The 20,631-nt window shown below is 40.6% G+C and overlaps 3 non-coding genes across 3 annotated transcripts; all 3 read right to left on the bottom strand.

Annotated features, from left to right (window-relative positions):
• Nucleotides 1-11,940: 11,940 nt before the first annotated feature.
• Trnaa-agc (transfer RNA alanine (anticodon AGC)) lies at nt 11,941-12,013 on the bottom strand. Its single transcript has one exon. It is a non-coding gene; the product is annotated as a tRNA-Ala (tRNA).
• A 636-nt stretch (nt 12,014-12,649) lies between these two features.
• Trnaa-agc (transfer RNA alanine (anticodon AGC)) lies at nt 12,650-12,722 on the bottom strand. The gene has a single exon. It is a non-coding gene; the product is annotated as a tRNA-Ala (tRNA).
• A 1,981-nt stretch (nt 12,723-14,703) lies between these two features.
• Trnaa-agc (transfer RNA alanine (anticodon AGC)) lies at nt 14,704-14,776 on the bottom strand. The gene has a single exon. It is a non-coding gene; the product is annotated as a tRNA-Ala (tRNA).
• Nucleotides 14,777-20,631: the final 5,855 nt, after the last annotated feature.

Raw genomic sequence — 20,631 nt, 5'->3', positions numbered from 1 at the left:
TTTGTTGTTGTTTTTTCGTGTAGACACATTTGTAGTGTTTGATTCTAGAAAAAAAAATGTTGTCTGTTGTTCAGTGTCGTTGTTGCTCCTGTCTCTCTCTCTCTCTCTGGTCTCTGTCTCTCTGTCTCTGTCTGCGTCTGTCTGTCTGTCTCTCTCTTTCACCACCCCCCCCCCCCCCCCCTCACACACACACACACACACACACACACACACACACACACATGCACGCACATTTTACATGCGTTGGGTTGTAGGTTGTTCCCATGGGCTTTGTCTCCTTCATTGACTTAAGTAGCGGGCGCTCGGAAAACTGAAACGAGAAACTCAACCTTCTGATCGATGCGATCCCTTTCACGCAGCCCCCCACCCCCACCCCTTCCCCCGAGCACCTTCCCACCCTCTCTCCATCCACCCATTGACAGCCAGTGCTTCGGTTCTTTTCGGTCAGTCACAGCACGGTGGTCAAGAACAAAAAAAAGGCACGCTGGCCGTGGTGAATGGCCAAGTCTCGTGCCTTTGACCGCTCGTGCGTCCGTCCAGAGCCCGGATGTTGACTGGCCGGCTCGCAGGGAAACTGATATCCTGTGTGATTCCTGATTGGTTCACGGGAAGCTGGCGTCATGAAAATGGCAAGAAGGAACCTGAACTGATGCGCTTGTCTTGTGTTGTTGCTGCTGTTTTGTGTTTGTTTGGTTTCGTTTGAACGCTTTTTTTTTGGGGGGGGGGGGGGGGGCTGTTGTGTGTTTGTTTCGTTGTTGTTGGTTTTTCTGCGTCCCAGCAATGCAATTTTCGGTTGTTGTTTTCTTGTTGTCGTTCTTGTTCGGGGACTGGGTGAGGGGTCTTTTGGTTGGTTGTTACCGAGGTTACTGTTCAAAATCATCCGGAAGCGCTTGATAGGACATTGCATTTTATCCATATGATATGGCAGTGAGACAGATTTACAAGATAGGACAATTAGATAGATTTACAGGGTAAGACAAATGTACTTGCAGGAAATGATAGCTAGATGGATGTAGGTACTACCCTGCGTTTTTTGTTTCTGTTTCTTAGACTAACACTGGGGCGAAACAGAAACATTAATTTCCTCCTGATCCAGCAAAGAGCATTGATTGTTGACAGTCTCTCATGCATGTTTTATCTTGATCGCGCGGGATGCTATTGCTTGCTTTTTATTGAATGTTTATGTAGGGTGGCTAATGGCAGTGTTTGCACCTCATTTGCGGAGACAGACAGAGAAATATGACGCCATCAATCGATTACGGTATGCATACTAGCTGTTAGTCAACAACAACAAATTTTGTTTGAATTTTCTCGCACATTTTATTTTTACATTTGATAGTTAAGATAGATATGTACATAAAACATTGGACCCACAGTTCCCCCAGTTTTATCAGCTGAGAGTGCAAAACTTTGATAGAATGCTGTCCAATCTAATTAAGTTTGAACTATTTTCAGGTGAATAAAAGAAGCACCATTCTGAGACTACCATGGTGAATTTCAAGATTTTTGCAACTATTTTTATGATGTTATCACACATACAGTTTTGCAGTTTCGGATTGTAAAATTCTATCGGTTGTTTGCAAATACCAAATGTATTTGATTCATTATTACATTGATTTTCACTAATAGTAAAAAGTGGTAACTCTCCCCATTCACAAGGTACAGACATGTTGATTTTCACTAAACTATAAGAACATTGCCAAAGGTTCAACCCTAGAAACAGCAGAAAATGTATGCAAAAATTATGTATACTCATTACTGCCCTCTCCTTCGTTCGTGGGCTGCAACTCCCACGTTCACTCGTATGTACACGAGTGGGCTTTTACGTGTATGACCGTTTTTACCCCGCCAGGTAGGCAGCCATACTCCGTTTTTGGGGGTGCTGCCCTCGAAATCTTAAAATATTGAAATTATGATTCCGTGACTTCATTCAGCCAGTTCCGCTCACCGAAAGAAGATCGATACAGATAGAAATATTGAACAGTCAGTTTATGTTCTGTGGCATATCTTTTTTCTCTTAAAAATATTGATTAAAGTTATACCGTCGATTTTGGAACAGCGCGGTTTAAGAATCACGACGACTGGTGCAACAGCCGAGTGGTCAGAATGTTGGACTAACAATCAGAGGATTCCGGGTTCGAATCCCGGTCACGACGCTTGGTGGGTAAAGGGTTGATTTTTTTCCGACCGCCCAGGTCAACAGATGTGCAGACCTGCTAGTGCCTGGTCCCCCTTTGTGTGTATATGCACACAGAAGATCAAATACGCACATTAAATATCTCGTAATCCATGTCAGCGTTTGGTGGGTTATGGAAGCAAGAAATACTCGGCTTGCACCACCTAGGTATGGTATCGTAGCGTATTGTGTTGTATATGATATATTTCTGTCATATTTCATTAATTGTAAAATGCACGCTGTTGTCCCAGGGGACAGAGCGCTGCCAAATGTTGCACCACCTCCAACCCCACAACCCTCCACTTTCGGGTTTTTTGTGGGTTTTTTATTTGTTTGTTTTTTGTTGTTGTTGTTTTCCCCATCTGCATGGATGCCCTTATCCTGATTAATTTCATGTGTAAATTTGTCCAGGAAAACTCTCCCTTTGTCGCGGGCTCTTTTACATGTTCGACGTGCATGATGTACACAGTACCTCGCTTTACTATTCAATCAGAGAGGCTGGTACCAAGACCACAACTTAAGATTTAGTAGAGCATGTGCGGGGAAAGGTGGGTTTATTTTTTGTTTGTTTGTTGTTTTTTCTCGGCAAATAATTTCTTTGATCTGCAGATGGACAATGGACTGTTTTGAGATTGAAAATGCCAGGAATGGTTGTTCCATGTGTAGCGCTCACAAAACAGCTGATCACACGCTTACTTGAGATATGTTAAATTACCTCACACCTGACGGGCGCAATAGCCGAGTGGTTAAAGCGTTGGACTGTCAATCTGAGGGTCCCGGGTTCGAATCACGGTGACGGCGCCTGGTGGGTAAAGGGTGGAGATTTTTACGATCTCCCAGGTCAACATATGTGCAGACCTGCTTAGTGCCTGAACCCCCTTCGTGTGTATATGCAAGCAGAAGATCAAATACGCACGTTAAAGATCCTGTAATCCATGTCAGCGTTCGGTGGGTTATGGAAACAAGAACATACCCAGCATGCACACCCCCGAAAACGGAGTATGGCTGCCTACATGGCGGGGTAAAAACGGTCATACACGTAAAAGCCCACTCGTGTGCATACGAGTGAACGCAGAAGAAGAAGAAGACCTCACACCTGACCTGTAGTTATCTCCAGTATCGACAGTGGTCAGCAGTGGATTGCTATTTTATGCTTCTTTTTTTTTCAAATATTTGTTCTAGTCTAGTCGGTTTGTTGTTTTCGGCTTATCTCTTATTTACTCCAGTGATGCCTCATTTTTACCTTACTTAAATTAACCTTCCACTTTTTTTAACAGAACTTCGCCCAATTTTTCTATAATTGTTTTTATTGTCTAATGTTAGACATTGCAGCTGTATCTAAACTGAAATTGGCTCTCTCTGATTCTCTTCGTGTGTGTTTCTGTCTCACTCTCTCTCTCTCTCTCTCTCTCTCTCTCTCTCTCTCTATATATATATATATATATATATATATATATATGTGTGTGTCTGTCTCTGTCTCTGTCTCTCTCTTCAAATTTAAAACAGTTCATCTCCTGGTTCCTTTTCCCGTCCCCACTTCTAGAACCCCTTACAGTGAAGAGACGTGAAATCAAATAACGCAGACAGACTGAAGACGAAGAGAGAAGGGGTTGGGGTGAGGGAAAAGAACAGAAAAAGTACAGGATTTGACAGCGACTGTCGGTAAAACGATCCCATTAGAAAGTCAGAATCCCTCTGGGTACCAAATCCCACAGGATATCAAGATAAGACTTTCCAAGTCAGTCATGGTGAATACGATTCATTCTAATGTGTCGACAGGGTGGCCCAGTCAGCGCACAGACAGCAGCCTTCGCTTCCTCTACCGTCCTGCCCAGGACAAGGGGGTTCAAAACCACAAAGACGTGCTCAACTTCAAACGCAAATTTTCGTCAAATCTTTACCACGTTTTATATCATATTTCGACAGCTGCGCGCTATCAAAGCGAACGTGATCCCCAAATTCCTGCATTGATCGCTGAAATAATAGCGCTGGGTGGCTGATGGGCTGATTGAAACTGCAAGAGAAATGTGATTATACTGGAGAAGGGGCGACATGCGTGGCGCATTATCAGGCTGTCAGACAGGGTCGTATGCAACCCTATCCTTCGTCCCGTCCCCGCCTTCTTTGATTCCGCTGATAAACCCTGTCGGTTGGGACCGTTCAAACAATATTGTTGGCAAAACAAAACAAAACCAAAACCTGTTCGCAAAACCCCATCACCCCACCTCCCATCCTTGATCTCCCGGAGCCAGAACAAATGGAACAGCAGCAAGCAAAACAGAAAACTGGTTAGAGTGGCGAGTGATGCTGGCTGCATCCGGACCCCGAGGTGTACAATGGGAGTGGAGTGGAACGGATGTTTTGCAGAAGTTACATGTGTCTTTTCTGAACAGAACAAAATAGGATGCAGGGTGAGGCCGAGTGAGACCCTTTTTTTCTTACCGGTTCTTCGTTCCTTTCAGGCCGTCTGCAGACCAGTCACCACTGAATGACATCGATATCAACAGGATAATCATCGGTGTGTGTGTTAAGTCTGTTCATTATATCAAAAGACACTTCCCTTCCCCGCTCTCCTCTGCCACCACATTTTCTTCTCCCTTTTATCCCCTCATAAGGCAACGTAAAAGGCATCACCGACAGCAACAAAAGGGAATAATTACATGTATCTTGTACAGATAACTCTGTTATCAATGCTGTATGATTCGCAACTGGTGCCGGTGGTGTCCGTCTTTATTTGGTTGCTCAGACCAGTGTCCACAACGTGTGAGGTAGCCGTGACTGTGAAAACAGACAAAGAAAAGACTTTTCGTTAACATTTACCTTGGGTCAAGATCGCTTACGAATCTCAGAGTTTTAAGAATCCTTTTGTCGCATGTATAGGTCACTCACATTTTAAGCTCTGGGGTTTGAGAATACCCAAATACATCAGACTGAGCAACACGCTAGACGCCACGTTCAAGGCATCAGAGAATTTTTTCCCACTCCTCTTGCGGCAAATCGGGGGTAGTGTGTGTTGTGTGTGTGTGTGGGGGGGGGGGAGGTGGGATGTCAGGAGAGCTGTGTACGAGTGCATACAAGTGTGTGTGTGTGTTTGTGCGTGTGTGTGTGTGAGCGCGCGCGCGCCCACGCGTATCCATAGCGGTAAGATTTCGCTTGGACTATCTGTAAAAAGTGTTCACGCTTATTAGTATAATTGCTATACGGATTGTGACATATTCGTCCACAAAATATTGTTGTCAATTTCAAGAATCTACTAGAGATACATATATTGCCCCGAAGTTTACTTGAAGCCCAAATTAATGTGAATACTGTCAGAAACTCATGTTTTTATCTGTGTAAAGTATTAAAGATACGAGAAATCGACCTGACATGAGATTTGTTTCTGAAAACTTTATGATGAAGGTGTTTGTACACATCAATACACAAGAGGCAAAGGCCTTTTGCTGAATGAATTATTCGTGGTCGTTTTCTCACTCTGTTTCTGTATCTCTGTCTCTATCTGTTGGTCTATCCATCTATCAGTCAGTCAGTCTATCTATCTGTCCAGTAAGTAGTTCACTTTTGTCTGTGATTATATGGTTTCCAGCGGCCATGTTTATTTGTTCTGGGTTTTTGTAAACAGTGGTGTCTCTTTTAGTAATGGGCTGCTGGCGTGTATAGATCCTCTCTCTTTGTCTGTCTGTCTGTCTGTCTCTCTCTCTATCTATCTATCCCCCCCCCCCACCCCCCATTTCTTCTTCTTCTACTACTACATCATGTCATCATCATCTTCTTTTCCTTTTCTTCTTCTTCCTTCTCCTCCTCTTTCTTCTTTTCTTCTTCTTCCTTCTCCTCCTCTTTCTCCTTTTCTTCTTCTTCTTCTTCCTCCTTCCTCATCCGTCTCCTTTCTTCAAAACAAAAACAACAACAAAATGTTTCTTTCTTTCTGTTTCCCACTGATACTGTTGCTCTGTCGTTGCTATCAGCTGTAGCCGTGTCGGCGTTGTTTGTTGCAGCAGCTATTGTAGAAATATGGTGGGCAGTGAAGAACGTTCAACACATCGACAGTCAGAAACATCCAGCTGTGAGACTCCGGTCGCAGACTGGGTCCCAGTCCTCAACCCCACACATGACACGATAATCTCACCATCTGCTGCCACGATGTCACAATACGTGCAGCTTCCCCCCCTGGTGACATGTCAGAATTTCCACTCTCACTCTCTCGTCAGCTTTGAAAGTATGGCACAGTGTGAGCGTCAAAAAGAGTACAAACCATTCAGACTGAACACCAACAAAAGCTTCTTTTCTGATATATAATTTGCGCGAAAACATACACAGTCAGTTAAAAATAATAATAATAAATAAATAAAAAAGGCGCTTGAACCTTTTTTTCAACATTATTAGAGTCCAAGTCACACACACACACACACACACACACACACACACACACACACACATGAAAATTCCCTTCAGCAATATACAGTATAGCTTACAGGTAAAAAATTTTAAAAAATTTAAAGAATCAAAACGTGACGGAAACAAATTTTGCATTGGTTACATCAAAATTACCCGGTTCGGTCCAGCCACGGTGACAAAAACTCGTATCGAAACCATACAACCCGTTCCCAAAAAACACGAAAGTTTCGTTTAATCTGCACAAAATTCACTGAGAATAATAGCGACAAAGTTTTAGATTTTGTTTTCTGTGAAAGTGGCGTTGTTCCCGAAATGAATTTCATCGTAAAAACGTTTTGTTTATTAAATAGAACTGAGGCTACATATGACAGTTTTGTATATTTTCCTTTGACATTACGAAATTCGTTGATTATTTCCAAATTTCCAGAAAGCTTATGGTTCGATTTATCAAAATTTCATTTGATTCATTAAAAACAAAAAAACAAAAACAAAACAAAAAAAACTTCACTTGATTATTACCTGCCGTTAAGAAATATTCATCACCAAGACATACCAGGTTATTTTTTTTCAAATAAAGATTGTTCCTGTACTTTACTCTTACCTTAGGCCTTTGAAAAGTTAAGTGTGTCTACCAAAATAATGACAGAAACCAAAAATTGTCTTAAAAATCATTTTGTTTACTGGATATGTCTGATTTTTTCTTCAAGATTTTTAATTCAGACAAAAGTTTACAGACGAAAGTATAATTTTGAACACAGGGAAGTTACAACAATATATTGCTTTTTGTTTCAATCAGTCCACACTGAGAGTGACACAGTTACAGGTAGAACAGTAAATATTAAATCAAACATTGATCTATGTGATATTATAGTGCCCAGTTTACACCAAAATAATTACAACAATGGCAGAATTTCTAGTAATTGTTCACATGTTGATTCCATGTTAAGTAGTTGTTTTTTTCTAAGTTATTCTTGTTTCCTCTAAAATCTTTGGACGTTTCCATCTACCCGTAAACTCAACGTGTCCATTTGTTTTTCCAGTGCGGATATTCACCGCTGACGTCTGTTGTTGGCGGTAAAAGCTATCTTCCAACAAACGTAACTCTCCCACCACCTGTCGCAAAAGTACCTTCTAAATTACACTCTGCGGTGCCCTACAAGGTGGTGTGCTAACGCCTTTGACATTCAGCCCCGTCATTAGCAACCCCCAAAGGAACAACTCACACGGAAACGAAAAGCTGATACCTCCTTGTATGAATACCCTCCCAATCTCCCAGATCTTCGTGTGCAGCCGTCTCGTTGAATCGTCTCCCCCTGCGAATAGCCGTCGAACGAAGGTCTGGTTAGAGCTACCTCCCCTGTGAGTTACCACAATGGTGATGTGAGGGGGCTGGAGAAGGAGAAAGGGGGCGGGGGGAGGGGGGGGTCCTGTAAGGATCGCTTTCCCCCCTCTTGTCATTTACACATATCAAGCCAAGAATCTAATACGCAGAGTGTAATAGCCTCTCTGCTTCCTGGCCTGACACAGGTTACATTTGAAAAGTGATGACCGTCATGGAGATGACAAAACATGCACGATTGAAGATGCCAACATCTAATAACAGTAGTTCTGGTTCAGATAGGGTTTGGGAAGGATGAGGAGAAAGGAAGAATTAGAATCCTGCTGGGGTTCTTTTCAGTCGATTCTGCACAAAGGTGTTCAGTCCCGATTAGTAAACGTCCCAATTAGCCAAACGTCGAAATATATATTGGCAGCATCATTTATGAAGGAAAGACTAACAAAATATATATGTTATCTTGGAGACATGAACACTGATTGTGTATGTTATCGATGAAGGAAGCTGCAAAATAAGTAAGAATAAGAGGCATGGAAAACAGCGAACCTTTGACACAACAGGCCCTTGAACACAACAGACCTTAGCCAGTATACAGTGACCCATTGACATGGCAAACCTTAGACAGATCGGGTATCAGACACGGTGAAAGGCACAGAAGGCTTTGCGTACAAATACAGATTGCCTGGACACCACATCCCTCGATCCCCTTGAGCCTTGAACGCTGGACCAGGAGAATATATATATATATACGTATTGAAGGACACAGGGCACAATTTTGACCAGCAGGTTGATAATGAATATGTCTGGCTTTGGACACAGTAGGTTTGGGACCAGAAAGGTACACATTTCAGAATTTGGATGCAGCATGTATAATATGTCCAACATAATGGATGTATTAGACTCTAGATCTATCAGGCTTTGGAACAGTGTGCCCTCGACATTTACTGAGGCAGAACGAATGTGGCCTCGGACACTGTATGGCGGAATGGGTGTCAGCTTCTCACAACAGTGCGGTCAGTTTGTCACGCATCAGGAGGCCGTCCTACATTGTGTTCATGCATTTCACTTTCGTTGAGGTACCAGATCATATACAAGCGTTTTATAAATGAATATCCGAATAAACTGTTTCTCGCTCTCCCGCTTGCGTTCACACACACACACACACACACACACACACACACACAGTTGCCGACGTTAAGCCAGCCTCAAACTCCCACTCGATCACCTGCCGCTGGAAGCCGGAGAGACAAACGTTCGTCGTTTCTGAATAAAATCAGTGAATGTTTCAAAGCGGTCTCTGTTTCCATAAAGATCAATCATTGTTTCATAACAGATCACTGCTTGTAACGATAACAGCAATAATAATAATAAAAAGATCAGTTTTTGTTTCTGAAAAAGATTATTGTTCCTTGGCAGAAAGAAAGCTGCATAATCATAACAACAATAATGATAATAATAAAATAAAATAATCAATTTTTTTTTCTAAAAGAGATGATTGTTCCTTGACAGAAACAAAGCTTCCCTCTCTCCCAAAGGACGTGTTGATCAGATCGGAACAGACAGGCAACGAAGTGTGTCCTCGGTCGGAGTGCGCGCATGCATCGCACGTGCGGACTTAACGATGCGTGCCGAAGACATTCCCCGCGGACAAGTCAGACCCCCACGCACCCACCCCAACCTCCTCCACACACCCACCCCCACCTCCTCACCCCGTGCTCATTCTCCATGGAGTGCTGACTTCATGTCGTCACGGCTGAGCGATGCGGTGAACCCCACAACGGTCGCCAATCCCGGAGTCCTGTACACCCTTCCCCCTTCCCTCTTCAATCTCCTACGCCATCACCACTTCCTTCACCACCACCTCCCCCTCAACCCACCCCCTGGCAGCAGTCGTCCATCAATAGAACCCAAAGAGCCGAGAGGCTTTTCCCCAGCCCTAACGAGGGCAGGAGGTGCTTTGTATTGGCAACAACATCAGCAAAGAACAGAAAACAGTGTTAGAATTGTTTGGGAAACTAAAGGTCTTTAAGGGTAAGAATGCAAGCAAACAAACAAACAAAACAGGAAAAAGGGTGGGGGATGAATAAATCAGTAGTAACTGAAGGATCGTAAAGAAAGACGGGAGAGTGAAAGAAAAAAAAGGAGGGAAATGTGTTGAACTTCAAGCACTGAAAGGAAAGTAAACGAACCAACTGAGTAAACCACCTTTTTTTAGTCATGCATAATGTGAGCGAGGTTTTGTTTCTTTGTTTTTCGGTTGTTTGTTTCTTTGATTTGCTCTGTGTGTGTGTGTGTGTCTGTCTGTCTGTCTGTCTGTCTGTCTGTCTGTGTTCTTGGTCTCCAAAGTTAGCCACGTCACACCAGCCCCACGCCTCAGTACCACCTCCTCAAGAACTGTTTAGTTTTTCCAGAGTTATTTCCACAGCCATAGTAACTCCAAAATACACACACACACACACACACACACACACACACACACACACACACCAAAAAACAATTTTAAAAAAATCATTCATTTGTCAAAAATCACATAATAGTGATAGATGGTAAACTGAAGAGAACACACTCTTTCGTTCATTCATCCATCCAGTAACGTTATTGAACCTCATCCGTACCCTCCGCACACACACAAGTCAGTCATTGAGTCAGACCCTCCAGGATCGGTCGTTTTGTTTCCTTCCATTCATGGTGGATAATGCTGGAGCTTTAACTCACTCAGTATGGCCAGTCCTCTCTTCTCCTCTACACAGACCCCTCGGATGTCCAGTGGGTGTCTGAATAACCCAACCTTTAGCTTCCGTCGTCAGAGCTGTGGTATTCTTTGTCAACATTCACCTCTTCAGTATAAGAGCCTTCTGCTTGCAATATTTTGATGATGGTAATTGGGATGAAACGCTGTTAACGTCGTCTCTTTCGCCGTTCGTATGGAGAGAGTTAACGATGCGATTCAAATCACCTGGACTATTACTGATGAGATGTGAAACTTACTGTCTTATTTTATTTGATTTTTTTATCATTGTTAATCTAGTTTAGTTTAAGACTTTTATTCTTTTCTATTTTTTTCTTCTTTATTTTTGCAATATGATAATACGCGCAAATAATAGATGAACTCGGGTCTTTCGCATCGAAAGTCACGAACCAACTAAATTGACCCATGGGAGGCAATTCAATATGCACTCATTTGGACAGAAATGCTTACGGACTAGTCTCCCTTGGTATAATTCTTCACTTTTTTTTTTTTTTTTTTTTTTTCTCCACCAGTAGAGGTCTTCGGTAACAGTACGAAACTCTTTTGAAATCACATTTTGTTCTGCTTCTTGAGCTTTTAGTGAAGGTCACTGGAATGTTTAGTAGGCTTCTGATGCACGCAGAAAGACTGCGAACATTAATCGGCTGTTTGTGGTATCTCCTTTTTCGATGAACGTTTTATAAAAATGCCAGCGGAAAAAAAATTGGATTGAAAGTGATTTTATAAACGCAGTGTTTGTCATTGTTTTTCTCGTTGATACATCGTTCTGTCAAATGTATTTTAAATGAATAAAAGTGAGGCATTTCCGCATTCATTTTCACATTTTAAATGTTGTAAAAATCATGATGTCATCTTGAAACATTTATTTCTATTTTCAAGTCTTGACAGAAATAGAAGTTGGCTCATCTTTGCCAGTGCGATCAAACAGATCATTTTCTCCTTACATATATACATAAGCACTGATAAACGCTTTGAAGTGACCCTATCCCCCCTCCAGCCCCCCCCCCCCCCCCCCCATCAGTCCACCCCACCCGTGCCAAAATACCCTTTCTTTCAGTCCTTTTTTTTTTTTTTAACGTAAGTGTAATTTACCACGTCTTCTGAGTATTGCGTAAAGTCTTTCAGTTTTATTTTTCAGGACGGAGGAGTTAGCCTCCACTTCTTTTCTTTCTTTCTTTCTTTTTTTTTTTTTTTTTTTTTTTTTTTTTTTTTTTTTTTAACAGTATCGTTCGGTTACCGTTCGACAACAGAGCACCAGAAGAAAAAAAAATGGAAGAAAAAAACTGGAGATGCGGGGTATCGATCCCCGTACCTCTCACATGCTAAGCGAGCGCTCTACCACTTGAGCTACATCCCCTGCTTACTGTGGAGGCGTTGTTTGCAAAGAGGTCGGTGTCTGTTGCCGACAGCCTTCACCCTGACCAGAGAAGACTGCGGACATTCGTCGCCTGTTTGCGTTTCTTCTTGTCTCGAAAAATGTTTTACAGCTATGCCAGCGGGAATTATTTTGAGGAATTTCTACATTTATTTTCAAATTTTTAGAAATTTATTGTATCTGTGGAAAAAGCTCCCCCTTTTTTTTTTAAAGTTATGTTAGGAGCAGGCTTTATCCTTGTCTTCAAGCAGATGACTTTCTCCTTTCATTCATACCCTTTGAGTTTCCACGGATCCCCTTTCGTTCCCCTAACCTCCTTCTCTCCCCCCCCCCCACCCCCCAACTCCTCCCGTCCCCCACCCCCCACCCCACCTCCCCCTCCCCCCTGGCCTCTCTTTTTTCTGTCTTTTTTAACACACACACATATATATATATGTAAGTATGATTTACAACGTCTTCTGTGTATTGCGTTAAGTCTTTTTTAGTTTTAACACCTTTACTTCTACTTTTTTTCTTTTTTTTTTTAACAGTTTCGTTTGGTTACCGTTCGACAACAGAACACCAGAAAAACAGAAAGAAATATTTTCAAATAAAAAGAAAAGGGAAAAAAAAAGAACCTGGAGATGCGGGGTATCGATCCCCGTACCTCTCACATGCTAAGCGAGCGCTCTACCACTTGAGCTACATCCCCTCCTTGCTATGGAGGCGTAGTTTGCAAAGAAGTCGGTGACTATAACCTTCACCTCAACCAGAGAAGACAGTGAACATACGTCGGCTGTTTGTCAGTGTATCCTCTTGTCTCGAAAAAAGTTTTACAGCTATGCCAGCGGGAATTGATTTCAGAAATTTCTACATTCATTTTCACATTTTTAGAATCATAACTGTATCTGTGGAAAGTTTTTTTTTTTTTAAATTTTTTAAGTTATTACAGGAGTAGTCTTCAGTTATCCTTAATTGTCTTCAAACAGATGACTTTTTCCTTACATGCATACAGTACCCTTTGAGTTAAAAAAGGAGTAACTGAAGGATCGTAAAGAAAGACAGTAGAGTGAGTAAAAAGGGGGAAACGTGTGGAACAAAAAGAAGAAAATATTAGAAAATGGAAAGGAAACACTTTTTTTTAATGTCAAACATATATAGTGTGAGCGCGGTTTTGTTTCTATCTTTTTCGTTTAGTGTTATAGTTTTGCTTTCTTTTCTTTTTTTGTTTTTGTTTGTTGTTTTTGTTGTTGTTTTTTTGTTGTGTGGTTTGTTTGTTTTTTTGGGGGGGGGGTTTTTGGGGGGGTGGAGGGGGGTGTCTTTTTTTCCCCTTTCTATTAACAGTAGTGATCTCCAAAGTAAGCCATCCCACACCAACCCTACCCCTGCGTTCCACTGTGACCTCCCCAAGAACTATTTTTGTTTTTGCAATGTTATTTCCACAACTGTAATAACTCCAAAACAACGCACGCAAGCGCGCGCACTGACACACACACACACACACACACACACACACACACACACACACACACACACACACACACACACAGAGTAACTTTCTCGAACCTCATCTTCCGCGCGCGCGCGCACACACACACACACACACACACACACACACACACACACACACACAGTGTGAGTGTGAGTCAAACCCTCCTGGATCGGTCGTTTGGTTTCCTGCCACGGCATTCACGTGGATAATGCTGGAGCTGCGAATCAAATCACATGGACTATAAATGCTGAGATGTGGAGCTACGGTGTTCATTTCTTTATTTTGGCAATGAAAAGAGAAACTCGGTCTTTCGCATCGACGCAACGAACCACCTGAATTGATTAATGGGAGACAATTCATGATATACTCATTTGTCCAAAAATGCTTACGAACTAGTCTCCCTTACTATAATTCTTCACGAAGTATTGATGTGTACCAGTACCAATTCGGACAATGTCGATGTAGGTTTTCTTGTTTGTTTGGTTTTTGTTGTTGTTGTTTTTTCCCCAAACAATACAGGCCTTTGGTAACAGGGCAATACTCTTTTGAAATAACGTTTTGCTCTGCTTCTTGAGCTTTTCAGTTACGGTAAAGGGAATGTTTGGCCGTAGGCTCCTGGTGCACGGAGAAAGACTGTGAACATTCATCGGCTGTTTGTGTTTTTTCCTTTTTTGCTGAACGTTTTGTAGCAATGGCAGTAGAAGAGGAAATGGATTGAAATTGATTTTTAAACGCTATGTTTGTTGTTTTTCTCGTTATTTTAAATACGTTTTGAGCGAATAAAAGTGAGATATTTCTGCATTCAATTTTTCTCTCCTTTTTTTTTTTTTTTTTTTTTCTTGTTTCTTCTTCTTCTTTTGTAAAACCATAATTTCGCCTTGAATTTTTTTTTTTTTTAAAGTCCCGATAGGAATAGAAATACGCTTATCTTTGCCAGTGTTACAAAACAGACCACTTTATCCTCGGTACATATGTATAATACATAAGTACAGATAAACCCCACCCACCCCTTCTTTTTTTTTCTTTTTTTTTCTTATATAAGTATGATTTACAACGTCTTCTGTATAATTATTTTTCAGGACGGAGGAATTTGCCTCCAATTCTGTTAAACAGAATCGTTCAGTTACCGTTCGACAGCAGAGCTTTAAAAATAAATAAATAAAATAAAATAAAAAAATAAAGAAGAAGAAGAAAAAACAACTGGAGATGCGGGGTATCGATCCCCGTACCTCTCACATGCTAAGCGAGCGCTCTACCACTTGAGCTACATCCCCTTGTTACTGTTGAGGCGTAGTTTGTAAAGAGGTCGGTGTCTGTTGCTGACAGCCTTCACCTTGACTAGAGAAGACTGCGCACATTCGTCATCTGTACTTTCTCTTGTTTCGATCACTTTTATTTTTCACAAAAAAATATTAGCAGAAATGGAACTAGACTGAATTAAGTTTAACATTATGCAGTTTTTTAAAGTGTGAAATCGTTCTGCGTATAAAACTAAGGTATTTCTACTTAAAACAACAAAATCAGAAAATATGATGGGGCCTTGTTTGTCAGGAAACCGGTAGTCAGTGAAGAGTTCAGCCCCTTCACTTCTGGGACGTTTCAGAAAAGGCAACATGGCAACTCCGTTCGCTGAAACTGAAAGTGGGTTTGTTTCCATTAAAGTTAAAGAACTGAAAGAGTATTATTTTTAAAAAATAAAATGAAATAAGAACGGACAGCTGATAAGTGGCACGAAAGCTGAAATTGTTCGTTGTGCAAAAATGTTCAATTGTTCCGGAGCCAAAAACAAGAAGGCGAAGTCAAGTCAGTTTCTGCTGACACAGTGACATTTCAGCTGTCACAGCGACATCAACCACCCGCACATTTCAACAATATTTATTGTGGGGATGAAAGTGGTGTAGTTGAGCATGGAAATCTGTAGGGAGGAGCATGGTGAAGTTTAGCATACAAATTCATAGGGAGAAGAGTGGTGGAGTTGTGCATGGAATTTGATTAAAAAGCACAATAATCAAGGCTGATTCAAGTGTGTTTCATCACAGTTGCATTGATGATTAACTGCAAGTAAAGACTGATTTCATATTGTGTAGCACACCATGCATGTGTGCATACAGTACTCACTCATACATTATTACAAGTAACATGCATTGATAAGTCTTCTCTTGATTCCCATACAATCAGACACGCCAGTCTGGTACACACAATCAGCTGACTTGTGTCCAAAATGCATTTGTCTGTACTTTCACCAGCTTAAAATCTGTATTTCTTTTATGGAAACCTGTAAGTTCCTTATATTTTACAACTGGCCAAAGGATTGACACACACATACCTTCTCTTTGATGCCATGTTTTTAGAAACTGCATGGTAGTGCTGTAAATTCATTGTGTCAATATTTGCTTTATTTACATTTAATTGTATGCCCCACCTCCCTTTTTTTTTCTTCCCCCACCTGTATATATATATATATATATATATGTGTGTGTGTGTGTGTGTTTTGTTTATTGCTTGTCAGATCTGTGCAATCAAATTTGGACTGTTAAAAATTGCAGGGTAGACAAGTCTGAGTCAGAAACACAGACATGAAGAAAATCACTTTGATAAGATTTTTTTTTCCCCATTCATTCAAGCCTAAATGCTAAAGAATAAACAATTGTCTAAATAATTTGAGTTATTTATGATGTGAGATCCATTTAGTTTTGGATGTTGTGCATGTGTGTGTGTGTGTGTGTGTGTGTGTGTGTGTGTGTGTGTGTGTGTGATATATATCTGCTTTCCAAGGTCAGAAAGAAAAATCAAAACTTACCTGCAGTGAATTTAACTGGTTTGAACCACACTGCACCTCCCCCCACCTTTCTCCCTCATAGAGAAAGAGAGAGAGAGAGAAATCACTACAGTTTCTTGAGTCTTCTCATTTGAATGCACCATTAAAAATGATCAGTACATGTATCATGAACAAACAGTGGGTATAAGCTTTGGCCATTGAAATCAAATTATCTCTTGTATACATGTGATGTATATATTGCAAGTAAATCAACATTATATCAGAGGAACTATTTTCTCCATGAGCAACATCAAAACCATTTTCAATTTTATCATGCTGTCACGCTCATAGCATATGGAAGAGTGTACTATGAGGCATTTTCATGAAAGTGACATGATGATTGTTGCACTCAGCATGTCTTTGTTCCTATTATGTTCACAGAGAATTTAGTCGATATGATGATATGATGTTACCCATAAGTACAACACCACATCTGTCAGGTGATGAGGGATTTCCTCAAAATTAATCACAACAGATGCTGGCACCAGTGCATATATCCATCCTTTGTTTAGAAATATCTTATAATGTACAGTAAATTTGCCCATACATTGATATATTTACCAACACTGAAAAGACTAACCTGATATTTAAAGCTATTGGTTTTAATTGCTTAAAAAAATTCCATACTTACAATCTCCACTTAGTGACACCCAATTTTAAAGTACTGACTATGTTCTTTTTATTCTATATCAAAACTATTGTGAACAAAATGAAACATGATAAAGTCAATACTTTGTTTTTCTGAGGATATGGCCTAGATTTCCAAGATCTGGTGGGTTTTTTGTTTGTTTTGTTGTTGTTGTTGTTTTAAGGTGAAAGAGGGATACAAAACTGACCAAATTAGTTGTGAACAGAAAAAAAAATGTTGATGAACAGTTTGCAGACAAACTCACAAAGGTGTGATAAAATGATTTTAAAACCTTGACCATGAAATGATACACAGCCTTGACCTTAATTGAAAGTTGACTTCATCAACAATGAGCACTAACACTAACAGTCACAATCACTCATTATTACTGTAGCAGTTATATATTTCATTATTTGATCAACAACGACAACAAACTGTGGACAGAATATGTTCATAAACAGTTGCAATATTTGGTCACATCTGTAAGGGGGAAAAAAATTCCCATGAAGAAAGCTTTTAAAAAATCATCATACACAGATGATAATATGACCGTGTTACACAATTTGTCGACACCTTTTTTCCCATTTTTATAACACATGGACAATTGACACGATTACATAAATGAATAAATACATATTTTGGGAAAAGAGAAAAGACAAATTTGACAAAAACATGGTACCAGTAGGAAAAAAAACGCACAACAACATTGAAAAAAACACACACACAAAAAACACATAAGTGACATACATATATAACATTCTAAGCAAAACAACTGAGAATGGTTGAATAAGTCATTTTAATAAGTCTTCAAATATAGTAATAGATATCCATATCCCTACATATCAGCTTGCACCCTTTTTTCAACATCTAACTTAGTTGTATTTTATTTCCATACATGGTTTGAAATATTGTTTTTATATGCTGTTTCTAATTAAAGGTAAGTATGGCAACCATTTTATTTTGAAGCTGTGTGTTTCACATGCGATCTTAGCGTTATATTCTTCAATTTTGTGTCTTGAAACAATGTAATGTTCAAAAGCGTGAATATTTCGAAGGCATTTATCTAACTTACATTTATATATATATATATATATATATATATATATATATATATATCTTCACCAGGAGTATTAATAAATCAAGCGCTGAGTCTGTCATCATATCAGCATGGAAACCAAACAGTATTATACATTCATTGAATTTCAAATTCTCACACACTGTACAGTTTATTTTTAATAGTTCTTCTAGACCTATGCAAAGGCGTTTCACGTAATGGCATCGCCAGAATATATGTTCAACACTGTCTTTAACTTCAAAACAAAAATCACAATCAGTACTGTTTACAACTCCCATTTCCTTTAAAACAACATTCGTCCCAAAACATTCTTAGACTTGGTTGTTGAACTGAAACAGGTAATTTTTTTAAACATAAAAAAATAGATACATGATTCAAAATGTCACATACCATGATTGTTTTGAAGACCTTGGTCATAAAAATTGAAGGAATATCATCGCCTGGTTGACTTTTGACTTTGATGGGGGGGGAGAGGGGGGGGGGGGGGTTGGCTGTATAGCTTCTAAACAGTGCGCATGCTGCTGCTACGATTGTCATTCAGATTGTACCAGTCTACAGCTGTTCTAATAAAGAACGAGTTCTTAGATTGTTCTGTTCTTGTTTGTGGAACTTGTAGTGTTCTGTTGTTCTTTTTGACTGACTTCTCCACAATATTGCTAGAGACAAAGTCAGCAAAGCGTCTACGCTGGATGTGATGTCTGTTTCTTTATTGTTCTTTGATGAACTTGTCAGATGATATAGCCGGCACCAACCCCTCAACCACCCATTTTAGGAAAGAGAGACAGAGGTCTTGTCATCTCTCTTGCAGGCTAGGAAGTTGTAGATCCTTCAGCGTAGTTGAGACACAGCCAGGTTCTTTACTTTTGTAGTCTACTTTGATGAAACAGGCTGATCGGTGTTGTATTCGTTTAATCTTGTCTACACCGCCTTGGTGGAAGGGGTCCCATACTATTGCCGCATACTCGAGGATGGATCGTAAGAGTGCTGTATATGTGGTCTTACTACAGGCTTGAGGGCAGTCTCACAAGTTTTGTCGCAAAATGCCGAGGGTGGAATTAGCTTTTTTGGTGGTCCTAGCAACGTTAGAGTGTCACTGTAGGTCGTCCAATATAATCACTCCAAGATGGGGGTTTGTACTGACTTGCTGTAGTATTTCTCCACAGAGATTATAGAAAGAGTCAGTCTTCTTCTTGATCGTGATGATATAACACTTCTTTGCATTAAACCGCATGCCCCAGTCTTTTGCCCACTTTTCAAGTTGTTTCAGGCCTTCCTGGAGAGCAAGATGATCAGTGAAGGTCCATATCTGGCGGCACAGTCAGCAGTCATATGCGAAAAGGCGCAGTTGGGATTGAATTGCTACTGGCAGGTCGTTTATGTGAATTAAGAACAGCAGTGGGCCGAGCACTGTGCATTGCGGGACGCCAATGTCAACTGCAACTTCTCGTGATTCCTCACCATCCAAGACAACCTTCATGATGCGATTTGTAAGGAAATTCTGGATCCAGCGATGTATAGGGCCTCTGACACCATAGTGGCACACTGCTTACGGAGCAGTTTCTTGTGTGGCACGGTGTCAAAGGCCTTGCTGAAATCCAGTATAGCCAGGTCTGTTTGAGCGCCCTTGTCGAAAGAAGAGAAGAGGTCATGCATGGTGGTTAAGAGCTGTGGTCCTTTTCTGGTCACGAAGTAATTCTGAGCTCACCAAGCACTTTGCAATCAGTTTGTGGCTGGTATTCATTTCTATGTCACCTTTTTGCCTTTGAATTTCGAACAGCACACACATTACTTTTTTTCCTGCCATTTTCCCCAGACCCACTGTGAAGCATGAACATAAGTGCAATCGACGAACTCACAACTTTCACTTTTAGAGAACCGGAACGTCCCACGGATTCTAATCAAGTTCGTTTTATCATGGGCAAATTACTCCAGTTTTTTTTCTAGCGAACGAGTTCTGTAAAACTGAGTTATTTCTACATAAATTTTTATATCATGTCATAAAACTGGCAACAAAACAGCGAATAGAGGCTAAACTTTGCAAGTGTTACCATTCAGATCACTGTCTCATATACATTTAGACACAGATCCCCATTCCCTTCCCACCTTTTTTTTTTCTTTTTTTTTCTTTTTAAATTTCACGCGTGAAGCCGGTTTATCCCCATTTAATTTCTTCCAATATCATACAGTTACCGTTTGGCTGTTTGTGTGGGGGAGGTGGGAGTGCGGGGGGAGGTGGGGTAGAGGATGAGGTATGTGAGTGTATGCATGCCTACACTGTGGGAGCAACAGGATATTGGAACGTATATATATATATATAGATATATATATATCTTTGTACATATGTGTGTGGAGATATGGGCACATGTGTGTGCGCTCGTACAAGTAAGTGTTCATCTGTGTGTGTGTGTGCCGTGGAAGCTGTGATACGTAGACTAGAAATGAGCGTGTGGAGGAGGGGGGTAGAGGAGGTGCAGGGTAATGTGTGTGGTGTGTGTGTGTGTGTGTTGGAGCTCATGTACGTTTATATGTATTTGACTGTGCTTTCATATCTGTGAAACTGCATGTTCGGTGCATATCTGTTATGCATGTGTGGGTGTATATGTGAATG

Source organism: Babylonia areolata, chromosome 21 (assembly GCF_041734735.1).
Source record: "Babylonia areolata isolate BAREFJ2019XMU chromosome 21, ASM4173473v1, whole genome shotgun sequence".
Taxonomy (NCBI): Eukaryota; Metazoa; Mollusca; class Gastropoda; order Neogastropoda; family Buccinidae; genus Babylonia; species Babylonia areolata.
Note: the sequence above shows the minus strand (reverse complement) of the source record. Positions and strands in the feature narration are given on the sequence as shown.